General features: G+C 33.6%; 1 protein-coding gene and 1 long non-coding RNA gene across 2 annotated transcripts in view; both read right to left on the bottom strand.

The window, feature by feature from the left end:
• LOC126978770 (uncharacterized) overlaps nt 1-23,722 on the bottom strand; it is a 39,833-nt gene that overhangs the window by 12,131 nt on the left and 3,980 nt on the right. The gene's annotated exons all lie outside the window — the stretch shown is intronic.
• LOC126978776 (uncharacterized) lies at nt 11,047-12,804 on the bottom strand. Its single transcript, XR_007732704.1, has 3 exons — nt 12,746-12,804; nt 11,677-11,940; nt 11,047-11,188 (listed from the first exon to the last, which is right to left on the bottom strand). It is a non-coding gene; the product is annotated as an uncharacterized LOC126978776 (long non-coding RNA).

Below are 23,722 nucleotides of genomic sequence, written 5' to 3'. Positions count from 1 at the left end.
ACGTTCAATCATAATATGGTCCTCACAGTGACCCTCTATATCATTCTATACAGTGGTGTGTGTAAATAAATGATCAATACAACGATCAATGTATTCAATGTGTGACAATAATGTAATTGTGTGGATTTATACTAGATGGCGCAATAACTAACAAGCTCTAAAAGTAAAATTTTCACGAGAAGCTAAGTATAAATACAAGTTTTGAAGTAAAGTTGTTGGGAGTCCGTGTTTACACACGCAACGGTACGGTGGTGTTCCAGAAAATCGCCGTACCGCATACATGACGTTTAACCATTGGCATGTCACGTGAGTCGAGCCCTAGAAGATTAGTATAATTTATCCTTACGTGAACTGTTAAACATCAAACCACAATACTGATGTAAACGATTTGACTCCTTTTTTGTATTTTTTTATATTTTTCTAATATGTAGTACGACTATTAATAGTGAACGATGGACGGCCAAAATCGAAACTATGAGGACTAGAAATGACTCGTGAAAAGTTCGAATTTTAGTTAGTGATGACTACTGACATACTTAATGCAAACTTAAGGAAATTGTTAGGTTTCATTATTCCCAAGAATTGTTTTATCTTTGGAATGCACCATATTATTTTCATAATATAAATAATATATTACTGGAGTCACTAACAACACACTCATAGAGCCCTCGTGTACATTTTGTGTTCATAATATTATTATGAAGACTCCGAGTTCTTGAAACGTATAACAATACTAGCTGCCCCAACAGACGTTGTCCTGTACATAATAAAAAAAATACTGTTTTATAGGAATTTGCCAATAATATTTCAAAACATCAAGAATTATTTCGTAAAAAATGCTCCCTGTTGTTATAATGAAATTGTTTCACAGCGGAACTGTCAAACCGTGCGTCACTAAATTCTCTCATAGAAAATATGTCCATATAAAACAAATATTGAAAATAAGAATAATTATGGGTTCCAAATCGAAATAAAAACTATCCTATCTCTCAAGTTGGACCGAACTGCACTCCATGAAGTAATCCCCATTAAAATCCGTTCATTGGTTTAGGAGTCCATTGAGGACAAACATTGTGACACGAGATTTATATATATTAAGATGACGTGTTGTTTAAGTAGTTTGTATAGATAGTTACGACGCTGACAGTAAAAAATAAACTCAGTAAGTTATTGTCCCTGTTACAATTTTATATTTACTTTATTAAGGAAACCATAATATAACGTTTTACAGTAGCTGTTAAACACACGAGATAATAGTGCCACGACTATTATTATCGTTTTTTATGGAAAAAGAAGGACAAACGAAAGTACGGGTCAGGTGGTGTTAAGTGGTCATCGGTGCCCACGTTCTCTTGCCTCTCTCTCACCAGAGGAGTCACAGGAGCGTTGCCAGCCTTTAAAGAAGGTAGAAGGTAGAAGGAAATATAGCACAGTGAAGCTCATTCCACATCTGTATAGTACGTGGAAGAAAGCTCCTTGAAAACCGCACTGTGGAGGACCGCCACACATCCAGATGGTGGGGATGATATCCTAATTTGTGGCGTATCATGTGAAGATGGAATTCGGAATTATTTAATTTAAATCAGTTCGTTAACATAAACTTAAGTTGTAATATTGTCATAATATGATTATTATTCTTATTCAAAGAAACCGGAAATAATTAAATGTATGAGATCAGGTTACGAAGAAGATATTCAAATTATAATGGTGGGTGGTCGACGTATATTTTAGTTGATTGTTGTTACATAAATTATATTTATATCAATATGATATATAACACGTGAGGATTGTTTGATTGTTTTGAGCGTTATCAACATTATTAACAGGCAATCTCTCGGCACATTTGTATAATTTTGTTTTAGTGGTTTTTAAGAATCGTAGATATTTTGTAACTGTGAATACTGGGAATACATAAACTCATGTTGCTGTTAAATGAATTCTTTTTTACTTCACTATTAACAATTTGCAAACATTGCCAGACAACTTTTAGCGATTCGGAACCACCGTGCGTTCAATGCATTTTAGAAATTAACCTTAGTTTGAGCACGTTAACACATTCAGGAGTAGAATTCATTGCAATATATGAAACTAAAAATATTTTATACACATTAATTATTATTATCAACAAAGACATTCAGATTCCTTATATAACAAACAAAAATCATAATGATCGCAGAGAATAACAATAATTAATGTTATAAACATTTCACTTATACTGATTATTAATTTGTGAAGCCTATCTTGTGTTCTATGTAATATCAAAGTAAACTGTAATATACTAGGTGAGAGTTGGATAATACTGAGCTCCTAAGGACTTAAGCCTATAATAAAGATAGGGTTTAGTTATATAGAAACAAGAAAGTAGTAGAAAAATTATTAAGCTTCGCATACAATATGTCAAAATATTACAAAGTTTAAAAAGCGCCGCGTACACACATGACTCAGCACGTAGTACTTATTAAAATCTTTATAAGATATCACAATATATTTTTTCTACATAAGAGTTAAGTGTCTAAGGTCTAAAACTTAGAAGACTTAATTATTAAAATATATCCAATAGTTTTTCCATGATGAAAAACTCTATAATTTTATGTATGTTGATATATATTATTTGTTTTTTTTTTTATTTGAGTGGAAAAGAGTAACAGGTATGAAGTTGGTTCTCATCCATTTAAAAAACGCGATGTTTTGTATTTTTTTTATTTATTCAAATATTGTTACAACTTAGTTGGATGGACCTATTGTAGTCAATAGCTTTTTGGAGGTTTAAGTCATTTAACTACCCACGTTTTATCTTGAGCAATTAATTCGAAAATTTCGAGTTCTGTCTGTCAACACCCTTTATCTCGGGAAAGCTTGGAGGTATTCAGTTGAAATAAAAAATCAAACTACTACGTAAACGTAAAACAGATACCGCTAAGTAAAGATATACGTTCAAATATAGGTACGTTTGTCACAGAAACGTATATTTCGATATCCTCAAAGGAATCAAAATTTATGGGGTGTAGTTGCTGCCCGTGACGTTGCTCGCGTACATGCTATAATCCAGTACCGATTTATGATTATTTATTCATGCAAAATAAGAAATCTATTTAGTAGTTTTTTCGTTTAACCCGGACATACAGATATATTTTCTTTAAAATACCTATTTTGCTTCCGTATAGACTGCGGAAGCGAGTTTTCTTTTAAAAATATGTAATGTACAGTTTTTAATTAAAAAGCATAAAAGGCATTTATTTTCACAAAATTTATTCCTTTAGAATTATTTTTATTGTCATTTCTAATATACTAGATACTACTCCGCTTAGGAAACAAATGGCGCTCTGAGAGAGATTAAGCGGTGCGAGAAACTCTACAGCATTCTTTTTTTGCGCTCTTTTTAATAAAAATATACAATATTGTACTTTCATTGTTATTGCTATAAAATAATCTAGTCCCAGGCTGTCCGATCACTTAGATATTCAGCTGTGGAGTAATAGGATTTACGACACAGCCATTTTTTTACAAAACATTTCAATTTATTTATAGATAATGCCTAACAGTGGCTGGGACTTTATTATAAAAGTGTATACATTTACCCTTAAAGCTATGACGTATCTTATGAAGCCTACTAGAATTAGTTACAAGCAATCCCTTATTTCTAGAGTTATAATACGATAGGTGTGACGATTTTTGTGAATGTATATTAGGTTTTCAATAATGTATAAATGTACTGACAATGAACAGTCATAATATTTATTTCTTAAAATTTTTCTTTGAGAGACTGTCTATAACCAAACTGATATATAGCACGAACAGCTCTCTTTTGCAGAGCAAACACTATGTCAATATCAGCAGCATGACCCCACAGTAAAATACCGTACGTCATGATGCTGTGAAAATAACTGAAATACACTAATCTAGCGGTCGCAACATAATTAGTGTACTAAATTATGTTCAAACACATTCTTACGATTTTATTATTTTTATATAACAGTCGTTCAGGATTATGATTGGGCCATTATCATTTATTACAATTATAATGGAAACAGATCAGTGCATCTTTTATTAATTAATTTATTCTTTAGTAATATTAATATTATCTAAAATCCCCATAAAAGATCGTAAACTAAGAGTAGATAATATATGAGTGTTACAGTTTCAACAGCTGGTATTTGTTAGGAGCTGATGTCTGAAGTAGGTTTACATTAGTTTGCTTGTTTCGTTTAAAACTAAATAATTTAAGTTAATATAAGTTGAGTCTGAAACACTCTAAGTTAAACACACTAAGTTAAATCTTAAATACTTTTTTGGGCGATATATATGCTTTTACATGATCCCAGAAAATGTACAAAACAAATCTGTTACGCAGTTCAAAATAATTGTAAAAAAAAACTTTCTATGTAGTAGAAGTGATTATAACATTAATAACTTTCTTAATGATACCACAGGTTGGGAATGAAGCGACCGAAGAAACAAAATTTTATTGTAAAAGAAAGAAAGAATACAAATGATTTGAGTTTTCTTTACTGTTAATTCCGCCAATATTTGTCTTTAAACAATCAGACTACGTCTCGTGCCAGATTTTGGCGAGACAACACGTCCTGAGGATGCCTCGTGTAGAGGCGCAACACGTGTCGAATTGTTTAAAGACAAATATTGGCGGAATAAACACCAAAGAAAATTCAAATCATTTGTATAATTATGGATTTCCGCAAAGTAACGCCTACTTCAATATTTTTTTTTTCAGAAAGAAAGAAGCCCACTGAGTTTCTTGCGCATTCTTCTCAGATCTGAGGATAACATTGTCGAATGGATGGTAGGTATTGACGAACATAGGTGATCTTAAGTCCTACTTTGAATAACAATTATTGAAATTGAAAACTATAATAAAAACACTGTGTAATATATAAAAGCAAACACTTAAATTTATAAATGTATACTTTTTTGGAAAGCCAGAAGGTAAGGCTGAGATTTTCACAGAGTTGTAAGATTAAGTTTAGTAAGTATCAAAAATGATGTGGTGTCGTGGGACACCAGGTAGGAACGAAGTTCCTTCGGCTAATGTAGAATCGACACAAATTGCAAAAATCATCGTTCTAATATTGCTATAATCGTTATCATATATTAATATAATAATATTTGTAATATATACACTACTCGCTTGTGTAAGCGAATGTCGCGCCTGCGCACGTCTCATTTAACGGTTTTATTCCACGCACTTTTTTCCACGGATTTTTTCTTACGGTTTTACTATCACATTTTTTTCAGTTCGGTCGCGCAGTAAAATCCCTATCCCCTCCAAGCCTGCCGTAAGGAACTTCGTTCCAATATATCTATTAATTATGTATGACCTAAATGACTTGTCGATGTCACTCTTTTCCTCGGGTGGAAATGACGTTCGTCACACACACTTGATTTAATATGAATGACGCTATTCTGGACTATGTTTTTGTAATGATTTACTTTCCCGCGAAAGCCCATCCCTTTAATTGGATTTTAAACTTTTTAAAATACACATTGGTTTTCCGGCAACAAGGTTTCAACTTGACAAATTTTACTAAATTAGGTGCATAAGTTATTGTGAACTAAGCATATAACGCACTATAGTTTTTTAACTTTTCCACGGGAACTCGTTAATTTACCAGGATGAAAAGTATCCAAGATGTTGACCGGAAATAATAATAATAATGGAAAAAAAATGGATAGCAAAACACTAAATTATTATCTTTTTTACATTTATGAATAAATTTGATTAATTGTAATCCATATTATTGCATCTAGGAAATAAAATGTATGAATTCTCTATGAAACGCCTTTTGGCTTAAATTTTCCGAACATTTACCATTGTAATTTATATTTTTTTACACTATCGGAAAGTAGAGATTTTGAGGAATAGAAAACAAAAATTTTTTTGAAAACAGCTGATTTTTCTACGAGCGAATTTACGATTGAAAATAAGGGTTCTTTTTCGAAATTTAGGTCTAAATAAGGTGAATTAATTAAAATTTAAATTCAGTGTAATAACAGTGTATTTGGGAGATAAAAAGGTCAAATTACACCAAATTTCTTAAAAAAGAAAGTTTTGGAAAAAACAATTAATTAATCATAAACTTGTTTTTTTGAATTTTTCACATAAATTTTGAGGTTCTGTGAAAAAATTGTAAATCAAAAGTAATAGATCTTTTTATTACCTACACCTTTGCAATTTGACCTGTCACCATAAGAATTGCAGTTTTGCCGGAAATATAGATAAACCGTCTTTTTACCATTAACCCCCCCCCCCACCCCCCCCTTTTCCACATACCTACCTCATATCACCCGTAATTCATTTTTCCTTTCATTTTTGTTATATTCTCTTGCGTTTCCAATGGGTTTCATGCTACTATAATTTTTTTTTGTTTCAAAAATTATCGACACTGTTCAATAACAAGTAAATACAAATAAAATATAATTTTCATAATTTAGAATTTCACGCCCTTGTCTGGTAACACCACGCGTTTGGCGTGAACGCTATCAAACATGATCATTTGATTTGAAAACCCTAAAATAATATAGAAAAGTTAATTGTATGTTTTAACATCATACTGAAATTACTTGTACAATACGTTAGCAATCAAAATAAATGGATTCTCTTATCGAAAAACCCACAAAACTTAAAGCAGGTTAAGTAAAAAATTCAACTTTTTTTGTTGGAGAGTATGAAAATATATTTATGTATTATCAGACCAAAACCGGGCCCATATGTCGGGCTCGGGTAAACACCGCCTACCGACAAAAAAAAATCCTCTGCGCCCTTCAAGCTTCTTCAGCGAAGCGGAGCGGGGACCTTGAAGGCTGAAAATGTAGCTCTCAAGCGCGGGGCGTCTCGGAGGAAGATTTGAACCTGGGATCGACTGCTTGCTGGGCTGCATGGAGAGGAGATCACTAACGATCTGATATATCTGTTAGTCCTATGGACTCTAGGTTTGAAGAGACTTCGCACTCGCCAGTGCGGTAATGTTTGTATGTTGTGTGTGTGTGTTTATGTGTGATTGTATGTATGTGAGGATGGGTGTGTGGGTATAGGACCCAACATGGTGCTACCACTCATGAGTTTATTAATTTACCTCAATTCACGATTAAATTTTGTCGATCGTACCAAGTTGTTTTCATTTTAGGAAGAAGAATGAAAAAAGAACTTTTTCCCTTTTTTATAAGTATAGATTGGTACCTAATAAAAGTACGGAGCCCTCCGCTGGCAAATGCGACTGGTACTTGTCACATTTTTATTGTACATTTTACAAGTTTACAACCATTGTATCTCTGGCCGTCCATGTCGCCCTGCGGTCCGACCCCCGCCCGCTCGGACCCGTTGTGAATATCAAACGGCGAAGCTGAGTCACCAGTGATCACAGCCTGAAGGCCGTCAGATATCGTACCAGAGCCGAAATATTATCACCGCCATAAACTAAAATTATCGTATCCATCATTATAACCTACTATAAGATATTAAGAAATCATATGCAATTTGACAATAATGGAAACAATGTTATGGTATTATCCTTCGACGCTATCGATATCGGTCGCTGTTTGGCAGGCTGTATCAACCAATTAAATGAATGCGCACCAGCATGTGTTCATGTGTGCATGTTCATTGCACACATGAACACATAAGTGAGAAAAGAGCCAATAGATGACGCTGACAACAAAAATCAGCTATAATTGTTATTGGTTTTGCACAATAATAGAAATAATTATATATTGCCTATACCAGAAAGTGCATGCATAATCATATATTTCTAATATATTAATTAAGCCACAAATTACAACTCCGATATCCTTATCAAGATCAACAAAAACCTTTATCATGAAAGAAGACAATAATAATAATATATACTGAAGTTAATATGAAAAAAAAAATACAAAAAGATAATAAAGACTTTCCTGACTGGGAATCGAACCTGAGCCCTCTGGAGCGGCGCCGGCAGACAACATGTACAGTTGCAGCTGATAACTTATGCAATCTTGATTCTCGGTAGTAACTTTTCAGCATTTTTTATTATTTACACATACAAACTGCTATGGTTAACTTGTCTTTTTAAATACGTGTCGCTGCCTTTATTAATATATTTGTCAGCGCCACTGAACTGCAAGCCTACATATTTATATTATGGCCGTTAAACATTATTGACAAAATAGGCGAATAATGAACCACCCAAACATTATCTATAGAAACGTAACCACTATTTGGGAGTTTAACAAAAGCCGTTCGACCTCCATTTGCTGTCGCTCTTCTATAGTTCAGCGGATATCCCTTGTCATTGTGGAAGCTCTCTTTAATAGTAAATATAGACAGATTTGTTTAAACTTCATCCCCATGTAGATGTTTGTTTATATTTTGATGAAAACGACCAATTCCCATGCAAACTTTAATCCCTTATTTCAACCCGTTCATGCCCTCTTGTACAACAAAAGGTAACTTGCAAGATTTTTACAAAATTGTTCTTTGTACAAACGTAGATAAGCACAAGGACTAAATACTTTTAAATTTATTTGTTAGGCGAAAGGAGTATAATTGCATAACGCGTGCATACATAAGTACACACACATTTTTTTTTCAGTAATTGATTTTTCCAAAATTCGCTAGTCGGGACGCATAAACCTGTCTTCCTCCGTTTTCTACAATTTCTTTTTTTTATATGAATAAGTAATGTAACGAGATGAAGATATGTTAAATTAAGGCATGGACTAGCGTATTTTACCTACATGCTAACTACCCCGATCTCATCACTCTGCGCCTGTCAGCCTGTCACTTATAGTTATCGTCGACGTTGACGTCACTTACAGTCGACGGCTCGCTCAACTACAACCGCTATGAGCGCACGTCGCCTACGCCGAACACTACGTCGCTGTGCTACGTACTGCTACGAGAGGTATCGTACATAATATTGTTCGACTGAATACGTAGAACCGTCCGGCCCGCACCTTGTTTGCTACAATTTTTTAATTATTTTATTTTATTTTATATTTACATTTTATTTTTTAGTTATTTCAACCATTATACACAAAAACCTTAACATATTATACACCTAAACCTACTTAGTGAATCACTCCATCTTTTAGTGAAAACCGCATTTAAAAAAACGTAAGTTTTATGAGAAATACTGTGTAATATGTACTGATATTAAGGTTACCAGTGAGAGATAACAGGTTTCAAATTAGTGACTGACCTCAAAATTCGACTCAATAGATATAAATTATAGTAAACACATACTAAAAGTAAATTAAATCTGCCCTTAAACTAAACAAATATGAAACACTCCATTTGTGTGATGACATTCTAATTAAAAAATAACTTAACTTAAATTAAGCATTATGAACATTGATGCTCAAGCTGCGTAAAATAATTAAAACACTTAGCAATAACCTTTCTAAAAGATATAATATTTAATAATAATAATATAGGTAGTTCAAAAAAGGACACAAGAAAATCCATATGACAATTAGATGTCAATATTTTGATATTGGCTTTAGTACACAACAATTAAAAATAACGCCGATAACATAATCGTAGTAAGAAGCGTCATTTAGTTGCTCCTTGTACTTATTATTAGGTACTTTCTTTTCGAGAGGAGAAAAATACATTTACGTATTGAAGACCCCGAAACGGGGCCCATATGTGAGATTCGGGTGTCGTAGGACACCCCGTACCGACTAAACCCTACCGTACCCCCTGCCGCAGCTTAAGACAGCCTTTCGGCGAAAACGGATTCGGCCAAGGCGGCCTAAGACGGTCACGGCCGCGGAGAGTCATCTGACGGAAGTCAATCACTGACCGGCTGTGGACTGAATCGAATAATTTTATAATAATTTTATTGAAAAATTAAATAAGGAATAACCAACGCATGAATGTATGTTTATGTGTATGTGTAATTGTTTATGTACATCACAGCTTAACATTAGAGAAAGAGGAAGTTGTTATTACCGCGCCCTCTAGCGTGATATGCTCGAACTCGTTGCTTATTGCTCGTGATATTAATAACAGTTGCAAGTTTTATTCCTTTTCAAGTTATTTGTAATAATCCTCCGTTTAGTTGAAATATTTGCATCTTATTTTATTTACATTTGTCGCAGACACATTATAATATCATAATGGCTCGACGAATATTTCTGTTCTATGTTATTTAAATCTTCTGTTTCACAGTTCGCTCATTTGTCCACCATAAAAAATGTTATAGAGCTAAGTAAGTGCATTAGAATCCATTCCTTGCGAAATTTTCGTAGATTCTGCTGAAATTGTATCGCCTTAACACTGTGCCGTCTATCCTGTAGTTATTTACTGTGTTCAGGCTGAAGTTTTGATTGGTAGACATTGATAGGTATAGTTTGATTTTTTTTTCATTAACTCGCTACTCCTGGAATTAAAATTATTACATATTAGCCAGGCTTGTGTGAGCAATTGATCTTAGTCATCATAAAAAGCCAATCATGGAAAAATACATATGATAGAATGTTAATAAATTCTATATCACTCATATTAAAGGTGTTTTGATTAATTGAAGTAACAACTTTTTGAAAATTACTTAAATAGGAGGAATCTTTAAGGCCGGCAACGCTCTTGTGATTCCTCTGGTGTTGCAAGAGAATGTGGGCGGCGGTGATCACTTAACACCAGGTGACCCGTACGCTCGTTTGTCCTCCTATTCCATAAAAAAAATCTGGTGTGAGAGCTAAAAAATCCTGTTATAAGGATAAAGGATAATATTAATGACAGAAAGGGTTGGGTATGAAAGGAATTTAAGAAGATTTTTAAAGAAAAGCTGTCTTCAACAATTGTAAGTCACACTCATTTTTATTAATTCATTTAGTTCTTAGCTCACCTATATGTAGTTACAAACCTACCTTGACTGATACCGACTTCAAAAATTACAATGATTGTTACTACATTATATTGTCGTAATAATTTGATTGACTTTTAGGTAGTCTAATATTTTGCATTACATTTTACTTAGGAGAGTACTAAAAATAAATTAATTATTAAGTTTGTAGAGAGATAGTTGTTAATTTGCTCCTAAGAATTATAGAGTTCGTTACTTTGTCATGGATGATCTGAACCAAACCATACTGTCATTAGACTACCCTTGATATACATCCTTTGTAATGAAAAAAGAATCATCGAGATCGCTTGGCGTGACATTGAGTAATTTGTCCATTTACCGCTCACATACTAAACAAAAAAAGAAAGTTCTGAAGTAACAAACATTTAAAAAATACAGTCTAATTTAGAACTTCTTCCTTTTTTGAAGTCGGTTAAAAAAACAAGTCAACACTTTAACGCGGGAAAAATTATTGTTGTTGATCCATCATCCATTTTCAAAATAGCCATTGATTTTGAAAATTAGCTGTAAGTATTTGACAAAATAAGCTCAAGTAAAGACAATAAGTGTGATGAACAGATGGCAAGAGCCTGTGAGCTACATTTTCGGCCTCGAAGGCCCCCGCCCGGCTTCGCTGTAAAAGCCTTCAGGGCTATCAGCACAGTGGAGGTTTTTAGTCGGTAGGGGTTGTTTACACCCGAGCCCGACATATGGGCCCCGTTTCAATACGTAAATGTATTTAATTCCTCTCGAAAAAAAAAGGCAATAGTCGTTTAGTTTTAATTTCCGCGCATTATTTGAGATTAGCCATTGATGGACTAATGTATGTATTACTTACGTCTACACGTTCGTCAGTCAATTCCTTTTTGCCATCTCTATATTTACAGTGATTTTTTATACACCTGAAAGCGCATAGTCAATCATATTGTATACCCTTGCTTCTAATTTTTAGGTTAGGACGTAAATTGTACACACTTAGGCAAAACCTTTCTTCTTTTTTGTTTGACTGGTTTTAGAACGCGTATATCGCCCCCTTTTCTTAGTATTAGAAGTCGGTTTTTCTTAGACAAATCTCGTTCTTCATTATACTTCTGGATTTCTTCTGAAAAAAAGGTACATTTTGAATAACAACATTTTCAGATACGTTATGCATGACGAACATTATATATGCTATGGCAGTATTACTGTAATAAACGAATCAATTACATAATTTTTTATTGTGATTATAGATAAGTGCGTAACAGCTGATTTGAAATACCTCTCTATTGTTTCAATATTATTATCTCTATTATTTCACCACAATAGACAATTTTTGGACGCACTCGAAACTTGTTGAAAGGCACACTCAGTTGAATTAATATCATTGTTTCGAGGGCTTTTAGCGTTTACGAATATACTTTCTTTGCTTTTTTCATAAAGTGAGTTCAAAGAAAATTAATAAAGGCATAGCCTGTTATAGTACCTACCCATAGAAGTGCAAGACGCCGATATCAAAACTAATATTATAAATAGGAACATTTGTGTTTTTTTTACAAACATGTATGTTTGTAATGTTTTCACACAAAAACTACTGACCCAAATTTTCATTCAATTTTTATTTCACCATTAGAAAGCTGCATCTTCAATGAGTGATATAGGCTATATTATATATTCAAAAAAAAGGATCCCTCATAAAACTTCAATAATATAACCCAAGGTGTGAAAAAATTTGTCATAAAAATCTGTCATCACGTGTGCTGCGGAAACTTTTGATGATATTAGAATATTAATTTCTACAATATTATAGAACGTATCAATATCTAAAAAAATGTCCGCCATAATGTTAATTGTCCAACTACTGTAACAACTTTTTTACATATTAAATGTTCATATAAGTGCCGATAATAATCAAATCATATTATTCATACCTTTTTATTAATCCTTATCCCATTAAATGATATTTTATTAAAGACCGTTTCAATACCTGTAAAATATTTTTTAAATTATTAAAATTGGACATTCCATTTAAAAGATATAACGAATTTAAAAATAACTAACTAAATAACTAAGTGAAATAAAACTTTTACGTTAACAAAAATAAATCTTTAGTCCGAATTAGTAGACTTTCCACTCTCACGAGATCGGTATCTAAAAGCGAGTGAAACCGCGAGGCATTGCTAGTATTTAATACGATACACACATACTTAGACATACATAAATACATGTAATAAGCATTTATGACTCGGAAACAAACATCCATATTCATATATATATTTATATATGTGAACGTTTATCTACCGGGATTCGAACTCGGGACCACTAGCTCAGTAGTCAGAAGCACTAACCACTGGGATTTATGGGTCGTCAGATAATAGACATATACATATACTAGCTCCATTGTTAAAAATATGACCCATTATTGATGAGTGGTGTGAGTGAGCCCATTCCGTAATATTTAACTAACCTGCTTCAGTCAGTCAGGTTAAATGACCTCACATTATGAGTGAAATTTCGGTAGTCAAGTTACCAGGATCGCATAAAACGTAAGAGCCAGAACTGTATTGAAATGTAAATACTATTATGATAAATAAAACATTATATGAAAGAGATAGAAAGACAATCGCGTATGTGTTGGAGAAACACACAAACAACATTAATATTAAATCGACTCCTCCCACTTGGACGATTACCCCACTAGGATATAATTGACACTTTATTATGTAAACCTCGACTAAACTCGAAAATTTTATAGTATGTAGAAGTGTTTATTTAGAGACTGTTTTAATAAGAGCAAAGCATAACTAATAATTGTAGCTAGCTCATGAGCAACAGTGACTAAATACTATTATTTGCTTATTTATTGACGAACATTTTAATTATATTTGTTAATTTCCCAAGATAGATTAGGTACCTAACCATAAGATTAAATTTGAATTTATCTTATCTAGGTTCGGAAAAAAATCCATGTCTAGTTTCGTCTGAAAAATAGAAAACGTTTATCTAGAAGTATGCGGAGAACATAGGTGACGAGAACATGTGAAGAGCATCTTTGTCTTAAGGATACACAAGTCTACGGCTGGAACTTGTTGTTGGGCGCGGCTTAAACGCATGCTATCTCATCCAACATCGTGTGTGAAAGAGCCACACGTTGTAAAGAAGCAGAAATAAGTTGCGCTCAGGCACACACACTCCGTGAAATCGACGATGTTATAAACAGGCTATTGGGCATGTGGATATAAAGAAAAAACTACTGGATGTAGCAACAAGTAAATTTATTTTAATTTTTAAGTAAATTCTCTACCCCTATATGGTAATAGTTTTGCCATTTTCAAACTCAAACAGTTGTTTATTTACGCCCAAAGATGCGGCAATATAATATAAAGAAGTTTCGACGTCTCTAACTTTCAACACATTATTTTTTTACTTTTTTAATTCCATTCCTGGCTATATATTAATAAAACAAATAAATAGTACTTTTCATTTTAAACGTACAACGTAACGTCATATTTAACGTAATCGCCATACTACGTTTGTATGGGAGAATAACCGACTAGCACAACTCAATCTTAGGTGACATTATTATTATAGTATACTAGCTGACCCGACAGACGTTGTTCTGTATATAATAAATAAAATAATGTTTTTATATGCATTTGTCAATAATATATCATAACATCAAAAATTACTTCTTAAAATATGCACCCTACTGTCGTAATGAAATTGTTTCACAGCAGAACTATAAAACCGTGCGTCATTGAATTCTCTCATAGAAATTATGTATGGACACATCAAAGGAAAAACAAATTTGTTGTTTTTATTTAATTTAGCAGCATTTTCCTATTTATTTACATTTTAAACCTTCTCTGGACTTCCACGAATAATTCAAGACCAAAATTAGCCAAATCGGTCCAGCCGTTCTCAAGTTTTAGCGAGACTAACGAACAGCAATTCATTTTTATATATAGAGATTATACTTTATTATATTATATTAACTTTTTGTATTTCATGTTTACTTTGGTCTTGGCATTAAATCCAGATACTAGAATTGTTTTGAAAATTGCATTAAAATAAAGTAGCTCATTTTCCTTTATTCCATAATACTTTATTTCCATCACCCATTATTTACATTGTCCAATTTCATAATAGGAAGCATTAACTCTTCCACACGGTAAGTCCGGTAAATATTATCTATTATTAATTAAGGTATGATTTCTATAAATTGATTTTTTTATATTTTTATTCTATAATTATGATAATATTATGATATGTATTCATTCTTTAATTTTCTTAAAATATCAATTTACTTTAAATGCTGACCGGAATAATACTTATATTTATAACTCTCAGTCAATTACGGACAAAAAGCGGCAAAACTTCAACTTGCACCAGGATACCTACGTTATATTATCTTTAAATATTCTACGTTATATTATGTTTAAATTGTTTAATGACTTGATCTCAACAACAAAATTTGAACGACATCTTAAGAAAATAGGATAAATATTTTTATGTTAACTCTCACCAACTCTTTTGTTTTAATGTATTTTAACAATTATTATGACTACAAATAATTATGGTTGTGTCAACTTTAACTAGCATAGTATTAACATTAGTAACATTGTAGTTATTTAATTTTGAATTTAGTTTTAAGACGTCTAGTTTTGTATTTTTTTCTTCTTGTTGTATGTACTTATTACTAAAACTTTTTTTATTATGTATTAGATGCTAGTAGTAGCGGGGCAAAGTTGGATAGAGACTGCAAAAACCAAAACTAAATGGAGTTCTTTGGAAGAGGCTTTCACCCAAAAGGGGTCCATAATAAACCAGAGATAGAGATATTAACTTAGAGTAATATTAAACAATTGTTATTTTTGCATGGAATCAAATAAAGCTTCATTATTATTATTATTATTATTATATAGATGCTAGTAAAACTATGAAACCAACCTGTGTATAACGGTGTGGGTTTTCACTAGAAATAAAATTAATACTGTACTTTGAAATTGTAAAATATATCTTTCCCACACAAACGTTTTTTAACAATTCTTTTAAATGTCTTAACAAATTTGTTTTTGTTTTGTACATTTTCCGGGATCATGTTGTAAAAGCATATACATCGCCCAATAAAAGGCTTACTAACTCGACTTAACCGTAAGTAGTAGGCATAACAAGTTTAGTTTGTTCCTCACGTTAACATTATGATTGTCGCAGTTTTTGGAAAATTCTTTAATATGCTTATGAACATATAGAACATTATCAAGAATATATTTCGATGCAACAGTCAAAATGTTTCTTTTTTCTTTAAATTTTTCTGTCAATGATTCTTTAGGACCTATTTTATAAATAGCGTGAATAGCCCTCTTCTGCAGCACAAAGATGGTATTAATATCGGCTGTACTGCCCCATAATAATATACCATAGGACTTAATACTATGAAAATAACTAAAGTAAACTAGTCGCGTCAAACCTATGTCAGTTAATGGTCTAGATTTTTTAAACGCATCTAATGCAGAACCACAGAACAGTTTAAACATAATTTACCTGTTCTGTGTGCAGTACTAAGCTTATTAGCCTTAAAAATGGGGCCCCATTGCAATTTGGAATCAAGAGTAAAGCCAAGAAAGCAGATTCCACCAGTTTGACCACCTCTCCGTTTAATGAAATATGTGCATCTCTTTTCGGCGCAGTAAATTTATTGTATTTAGTTTTGTGACTATGATGGTGGGCCAGGTATGAAACTGAACTTCATAAAACCTTAATGTATGCATAATAATTCGCTGTATAACCACTAAGCTAAGTCTGTCAGTATTGAAGATATTGCCATAATACGTGTAATATGTAAAAAAATATTTGGGCCTAAATATAGACAAAAATTTTAACTGGAAAATCCACGTTAATGTTATAACGTGAATCTTCGAATTAAAATTTTAACGTAACACGTAAGTTTGCACGTAACTTAAGATCAATTTTAGGTATATTTTATTATTTAAATGAAAAATTAAACAAGAAAACGTGAGGAGTGTTTACTATGCACTTGCTGACTCAATTATAAGTTGCGGGCCCATTGTGTTATTAATTTTAAAAATATTTACTTAACAAAAAGTGTAAGAGAAATGAAATTACATCAGCCAAGGCTTACGAATTATTATGGAGAATGTCTAACGATTAAAAGATTTTTAATGATGTACAATTACTCAGGCAAATACCAAAAATGAGCAACTGCTGTGTACAACTAAAAAAGACTTACTCTTAGAATATCTGTGATAAGGTTAACGTTAATAATATATTGTAAAGTATTTATATTTTAAGTATACATTATTTATTTTATTTCAGGTGAAGATCAGATATCAAGAGCATTATCTCGCCATCAAACATTAAATTTTGGCGAGTTCGAGTTGTTTAGTTTTAACTTTGTGCACTGTTTTATACATAAACAAATTAAATTAAAAAAGAAAATGGCGTGGTTTGTTGAGGTTCTTGATTCTTCCGTCATATACCTTGTGTTATGTTTTGCATTTTAATATTATGTGTTTTATGTATTTTTAATTTATGTATTAATTACCATCAGGATTTTCTATTAAACTTTTATAAAACGTGAAATCCTTGTAATTGGCCATCATTGGCTTTGTAATTAGTTTGTCATATTTGTAAGCTGTAAGTTTTTATAAAATTTTAAAAAGTAATTCATTAAAATATAATTTAATACAAGTGTTTGTCCTCACTGCCTTCATAAAACGTGTTGGTACGCATTTCAATCCTGTGGTACTTATATTACTATCACAAGCTTGATTGTCATCCTAGCCTGACGTTACAGCCAAATACTCGAAATAAATAGACATAAACGGTGGTGCATTATGATTTGTGTAATTGGGGAGGCCTTTTAAATGCTTGTTGGTATTATAGGTGTAATAAGATAAAGTAGGGTCATGTTCATGATTGATGATAAACATGAAACAAACTCAGTACGCGAAGTTTTGTTTGAGAAGAGTTTCTTCAAAAAGGGTGTACAAGAACCTAAAAGGCCGGCCGCGGTCCTATGATTACTCTGGTATTGCAAGAGTGCCAATTCACTCATCTGTTCTCTTTTTAGTTAAATAAAAGTTGACATTTTTACAAAATTGTATTGATGTTGACTGTAGAGTTATTGAAAAATGAAGCCATCTCCTTTTGGGTAAATACTACTGGGTATATTATGCGTAGCGAGTTGCGTAGAAGGTGCGTCTTGTGGAAAATCGAATCTCCAGTAATTGGTTCATGGCTGTTTGTGAGCGGCAGCCATTTTGGTTTAAGACACAAATAAATTGTGTTTTCAAAATTGTATTCTTAAAACAGTATTAAACATTAGAAGGTAAGCAATAATTTCATTACTGCGTGACATTTTAAGATTGTTTTTTTTTAAAAGTTGTTTATTGATTATCACAATACTCCAGTACGTCTTGTTTGTTTAAGGTAAGTACTACTGTATAGTTCGGTGGATGTTATGTATGGCCGTCAAACATGGGCTTTAACGCAGAATATGATGAGCAAACTCCCAATCTATCTGTTTTCGACATAGACTCGAAGATGAGAAAACTCAAATGGAGATGGACAGGGCTTCGGCACATCGAAACGTGCTTTCGATTCAATGGTTTCGTAGTTTTTTTTGTACAGAATACGGGCTTCCTTCCAATTAGCATTAATTTGCAAGCACTAAGTATTTATGTTTCAAGTATTCTTATGGCATCTCCAACCATCCGGAGAATCTCTTGTCGTCATAAAAGAATTAGTCACTTAATAAAAATATGTCAATTAATAATCTACGTTTATACATACCATACCTATCTTATATATTGAAACAAGTAATGCGTACTTGATTGTATATACATATATTGCGTATGTCGGAATCACCTCAATTTTTTTCTTATGGAATAGGAGGACAAACGAGCATACGGGTAACCTGGTGTTAAGTGATCACCGCCACCCACAATCTCTTACAACACCAGAGGAATCACAGGAGCGTTGCCGGCTTTTAAGGAAGGAGTAGACGCTTTTTTTGAAGGTACCCATGTCGAATCCCGGAAACACCGCACATGGAACTTCATTCCACAGTGTAGTACGTGGAAGAAAGCTCCTTGAACACCGCACTGTGGAGGACCGCCACATATCCAGATGGTAGGGATGATATCCTAACTTGTGGCATGTCGTGCGAAGGTGGAATTCGGCGACAGGAATCAGGTTAAACAGCTCTTCGGAATAAAAGCGGTAGAAGACACACAATGAGGCGACATCTCTAGACAACGTCAAGTAATCCAGCCGTTCACAAAGCACTGGGTCCCCGACAATTCAAGCTGCTCTACGTTGCACGCGGTCAAATGGGTCGGGCTGATAATGGGGTGCGCCAGACTAGATATCGTGGCATATATAGTGGCCGGACCTGCGCTTTGTAGTGCGCTAGAATGTGGACCGCCTTGAAGTATTGCCGTGATCTATTAATGACGCCTAGCTTCTTCGAAGCCAATTTGGCTTTGCCCTCCAGATGGCCACAGAATTGGCAATCGCTCGAGATTTCGAGACCCAGTATTCCGATACTAGGTGAGGCTTTAAGGAAAGTGTTGTCAAAGAGCGGTGATACGATTTTTGGTGAAATTTACTATACGGGGTTTTTTTGAAGATGAAATACGATCTAGCTGGATAAGAGAATCAGCTAGATCGGATTTCTCCCTCTTCCTTTCAAGGAAGATGTTTTTCCTAATTTTCACACCGAGCAAAGGTCGTGCACGAAACTCCTAGACCTATATTGATAATATGCAAATATTTCGAACGATCAAATTCGCAAAAAGCTTGCCTTGCTTAGGATCACTCACATTCAGTGAAACACGTACCTTCACACACTATTTCTTTTTTACTCCCTGTCTTTCTTTTGCCCCCGTCAGTTATAATGTGAATTCATCCTTCGATTTTTTAAAGTTGTGTGATGCGATTGTAGGTTAATAAGGTCGTATTTTGATTAGTATTAATTGTTTTGTCAACAATATGATGTACTTTGCAACATCTTAGTTTGTTATTTAAAAAGTATTGTAAGTTGTTATGTAAAAAGAAAAGCTAAGATTTTCATAACTCGTCTTACTTGAATCAACTCTAAGGTTCAATGTAATGACTTCTCCGTAATATCAATGAATGAAAAAAACATATTATGAAATTCAACACACTCTGAAATCAAAACAACGCACCATAACGGAGTAGTTAAGCTCCTATCATCTGGTGTACGTAGCCTGAATTACCACATTGAATAATTTTATCACTGTGGACCCAGTTTAGAAGTCCTGGCAGACTACTGTTGCAGACACTATTAATTGCAGTTCACTTCACGACCATTGCTACCAAAGAGAATTTCAACACTACGTTCAATGGCTACGATGAACTGTGTCCATGTGAAACACTGCGCACTTTCGATTGCAATCAGCGCAGTTCTAGGTTTCATGTTATTGATCTAGTTATCTCCCTCGCTCATTTATCTACGTTGCTTTATGAGCTCCTGGTCATCCGACATACGAAAGATGCACTAACTTCTTGTTGGCAATAATTGCAAAATAAGATGCAAACGGATCCATGTTTTAAAAAAAACAACTACTGAAAAGGTTAAACAGCTAGAAAGTTTATAATTATGTAAAAATTTAGTTTATTGATTTAGAATTAAATAGAACGATTATATAAAATAGTGATAAAAACAATACACACAATAAACTAGCGTATACGTTAAGGGCTCTTATTTTAACATAATATTTCCTATTAATTTTGGTATGTGATATCAATATTAACTGATTTACAGTTAAATGTTTTTTTATTATAATAATATAATATTGACACACACTTTATTATCTTGAACCAAACTATGCATTGCCTGTATTATGTAAAAGGATATACTTTATACAATATAAGAGCTTACTTAAACTTACATAAATACATTTATCATCCATGACTCGCAAACAAGCATCCCTATTCATCATTGTTATAATATAATAATATATCATATTAGTCTATCCATCCTACTCTAGTTTACTCCTCACTCACAGTCATCTCCTCATAACACATGACATCCCAGTACAAAGTATACCTAAAGTTGCAACATTGTATCCGTAGGTACATTGATAACCGAACGACACAAGGCACGCGGTCAAGAAGATAAGTCAAACTGATGTAAAAGTTAGCTATATATATAGGCTTGAATATTAACTTTAGTTAATTTATAAATATTGTGTCCTATGGTATGCGGAAATACAGCCGGATGGATATTCATACTACTTGGCGTCATAAATAGAGCACGGCAATACTTCAAGCCGGCCCACATTCTAGCGCTCTACAAAGCGCAGGTCCGGCCTCACATGGAGTGTTGCTGTCATCTCTGGTCTGGCGCACCCCAGTATCAGCTCGATCCATTTGACCGCGTGCAACGCAGAGCAGCTCGAATTGTCGGGAACCCAGTACTCTGTGAACGGCTAGATCATTTGGCGTTGCGTAGAGACGTCGCTTCATTGTGTGTTTTCTACCGCATCTATCACGGGGAGTGTTCCGAAGAGCTGTTCAACCTGATTCCTGCCGCCGAATTCCACCTTCGCACGACACGCCACAAGTTAGGATTTCATCCCCACCATCTGGATGTGTGGCGGTCCTCCACAGTGCGGTTTTCAAGGAGCTTTCTTCCTCGTACCACGAAGCTGTGGAATGAGCTTCCGTGTGCGGTGTTTCCGGGACGATACGACATGGGTACCTTCAAGAAAAGCGCGTACACCTTCCTTAAAGGCCGGCAACGCTCTTGTGATTCCTCTGGTGTTGCAGGAGAGTGTGGGCGGCGGTGATCACTTAACACCAGGTGACCCGTACGCTCGTTTGTCCTCCTATTCCATAAAAAAAAAAAAAAACTTAGGTATGTTGCGCTGTAGAAGATTGCTCACATCGCAGATTTTATTTGCGGTCTTATAACCTTATCGCCTATTCCTTATTGGTCCTGCCCCTATAAGGTATGGTTTCTGGGTTCGAATCCCGATTTTCCTTATTTTTGTATGTATATTTTATTTAATATTTCGTTGACTTATACGGGATGTTCGCAATGAGCCAAAGAAAGATTTGGATATCATCTCATTCTCTTGAAAATTAAGTGTTTTCTGCAGGATAGATAGTATGGAGGTGTATGGATAGATATAATAAAACGTCTTAAAGGTAATGCGGCCAACGATAGGAAATCACTGGCGTCAACACTAGATATACAGTAGATATTTATAATACTAACAAAGTACGGCCCCTCCTTAGCGTATACCTTCAATACTACATCATCAAAAGAAACTTTTAACCATCATGACTCACCCTCTTAGGGGAGAAATTATGAAAACCTTGGATTTACATAAACATTTATTTCTATGTAGGAAATACTTACTCTACTTTGGATTCGACAATCTTAGTATCGTAGTATATTATATGTTATGCAAACAACCGTACTAAGAGGTATACGAACCTAATTCAAAGTAAGTAAGTAACTCACTAGAAACCGCAGTAAATACGATGAAGTCTATGTACCAGGATCGCAAAATGTATCAAGAGTAATGAATGAAGTATTACGAATGGGTTGAGGCCTGATAGAGCGTCACTACAGCAATGTCACAGATTGGCAATCGTACAACTATTACTTGTCTTTTGTCTCTTTTTGATTCACAACGCTGCTCGCGGGCAACAAGGACACGTATATGTTGTATATTATGTAAAATTATGTTTTGTCTGACAAGTTAAAATTAGCAATAAGACAACTATTATCTCTTGTCTCTCCTTGATCCGCATATGAGCCCTTCGCTGATCACGTGCGACCAACATGTCGACGGCCTCACCTTACTTCTAGCAGGTGCAAGCTATAGAGGACGACCAGGCTATATATAAATATATTTATTTCATCGAAGTAGCCCTTGTTATCTATATATTACTTCTCATGGGAAAGTCATTTATGACCTTTTGTTACAACTCTATTGGACATTTATCATCAAATTCTGTCAAGGCATTTTGCTTCTTGAGTTGTCGTCTTGTTGAGTTAAAATGGTTCCTAGAGCCATAGAATGATTTTTTTTAATAATATTAAACTATACTTATTTTGTAAAACCGCTCGAGGCGCACGCCCTACAATAAAACCGTTTCCTAGTTAGTAAATTTCCAAAAGCCGGTAAATGGATTGAAATAATCTCGGATTTAAAATTTTGGATAGCGATGGCATATAAAAGTTGACTGTTAAACTTTATGTTTGTTTTTGTCTGGTCAAAGGTGAATATTAGCGCTAAAAACACTTTATTTTCATTTTTTGATTTCACGTGTTTGTTGGTCAATTTTGCATTTTATCCAACTATCAGATTTGTTGTGAAAATCGTTCTGAAGGAAAATATTAAAGAGGTCATTTGCTTCTGTTTTTTATTTGAAAAACTCTATTTAATGAGTCTTTATTTCTATCACCTACTCCGGTCCATTAAACATTATTATTAATTAAGACATGTATACAGCTGAAACTCTTCATGAATTCATCTTTCCTTTCCTTTAAATATCCGTTTTTTTTATCCGTTTCTTTTAGATCCTGACTTTGTTACTTACTAATCGTCATAAAATAAACACAAACATTGATCTCTAAATTAACGTGTGTAATGTAATACCTGTAATATGTGTAATGTACATATTATATTTTCATTCCTTCTATTTCACTATTTTCATTAGCTTTTTAAAGACTATAAAATAAATAACCGTATTAAATAATGAAATCAAATAACAAATTATTTCAACTATCAAAATATATTTTATTGTATTCTACATCAGATAGAACTAATATTTGATAAATAACTACTGCTATGGCGACTAATGTTATCAAATATTAATTTGTGAAGTGAAGGTTGTACGCTTGT

The sequence above is a fragment of the Leptidea sinapis genome, chromosome Z, assembly GCF_905404315.1.
Source record: "Leptidea sinapis chromosome Z, ilLepSina1.1, whole genome shotgun sequence".
In the NCBI taxonomy this organism is placed as follows: domain Eukaryota; kingdom Metazoa; phylum Arthropoda; class Insecta; order Lepidoptera; family Pieridae; genus Leptidea; species Leptidea sinapis.
The sequence above is the reverse complement of the archived record's forward strand: the minus strand, read 5'-3'. Positions and strand labels throughout refer to the sequence as shown.